We start from the raw sequence: 1,729 nt of genomic DNA, 5'->3' as shown, positions 1-1,729 counted from the left end.
AGAGACACGGTGGCTGATGTCTGAGTTACATCTGGGATATATAAAAGGTAAAGGACTGGCTCAGGCATCCTGTGGGGTAGAGATGAGGCTATGGTTTGGAATATAACAGAACTCCCAACAATAGCTCAAATGAGCATATTTTCTCTAGTCCAAATGTGGTACATACATGCAAGAGCTCTGGAGAAGCATTGTCTTGGATCCTGTTCAAGAAAGCTGCCAAAAGAAGTGAGTGGACTTCAGCAGAAGGAAGGTGGAGGCGTATCACCAGATGCCTGGAGTCTCAAGAAAGAATTGTAAACAAACAACCACAAAAGCAATGTACTCATCTATGCAAAAGAAAGTACAGAGATGAGATCCCCAAAGATGGAATGATGGAGCTTTAAAGAACTCAGAGATACAACCTGCAAAAAAAAGAGCAAGCCTTAAACCTCTGCGGACCCCAGAGAATGCAGATACCACTCATGACAGTACTAGTCAAGTACAAACATTACAGTCTCCCTTGTGACTTCCTCCATATGTTCCAACCTTAACAGGCTTCATGGTTGTGTAAGTTATTCGCTGAAAATGGCACCTGACTGCAGGTGCTAATGGGGCCTGAAATCCAGCCTGCTTTCCACTCTCCAAACCATAGGCCCTGGCACGGGGTTGTGTCTACTTGGAGGAAGAGTTGCCTTTTTCTACTTCACACAGAGGTGCAGTTCTCTCACCATGGGGCTGCATTCACCCAGAAGGGGGAACCTTTTTCTAATCTATTCAAAGACACCGGACGAACTAGCAGCCACCCAGCTTGGAAGGATTAGAGACAGTAGCAACAAGATGAGGAAAGTGGAAGCACTGAATGAAGAAAGAATGAAACTGATCACACACCCCTTTTCCATAGGCGGTGACTCACATCCTAGAGGCCCACGCTGGGAGAGAGGAAGAAGCCTCAGTCTTAAATCAGTTTTAGAGTAATGACTATTAGAGGGGGCTGGGCATTTCTGTTACTTAACTGATGTTGTTTGGGAGACTAGCATTTCAGGAGGAATTTTACTACATAAGAGTAATCAGCAAAGTTGATGGATTTGACCAAGGTGAAAGGGGCAAGGGAAAACCAGCCATAGAGAATGAACTAAAGGGCCAGTGGAAGACAAAAATTAAGATGCTTTCTGATTTACACCCTGTAATGGAGACCTCTAGCTCCCTACTTATATACATTCTGTCCTTTACAATTTGATATAACCTCTAGACTAAATTCTCTCTAATGGGATGTAAGATGGATTAAGGGGTAATCGATGGGTGCCACTTCCAGGACTGGCCTAGTAAACACCTCCCCCCATACCCACACACAATGAAACTCTTTCTTTCCTCTCCTCCTAGCTGGATGCAAGTGGTGACAGAGCCATGAAAGATGACAGATAGAAGGAATCTTGGTCCATGAATGACAGGGAGGATGAGAGCTGCCCCACCAAGCTGAACACCTGTTCAAGACTGCTAGGTGAGGAGAATCTAAACTTCTGTTTTGTTAATTCATTGCATTTTAGGTTTGCTTATATTAAAGGAATCACAGTTCTTTCAAATCTAGAAAGAAAAACGAACACACAAAATTATTTATTTAAGAAATTATTTATTTCCAGGCAAGGGAGAATGTAAGGAGACAGATAATCTCTGTGAACAAAGTAAAAGATAGGGTTTATATAGGGCTTGGGGGAAATGTGGGGTTTAGGTTAAATATGAGTGATTGGCTATG

Source organism: Mesoplodon densirostris, chromosome 4, assembly GCF_025265405.1.
Source record: "Mesoplodon densirostris isolate mMesDen1 chromosome 4, mMesDen1 primary haplotype, whole genome shotgun sequence".
Classification (NCBI taxonomy): Eukaryota; Metazoa; Chordata; class Mammalia; order Artiodactyla; family Ziphiidae; genus Mesoplodon; species Mesoplodon densirostris.
Note: the sequence above shows the minus strand (reverse complement) of the source record.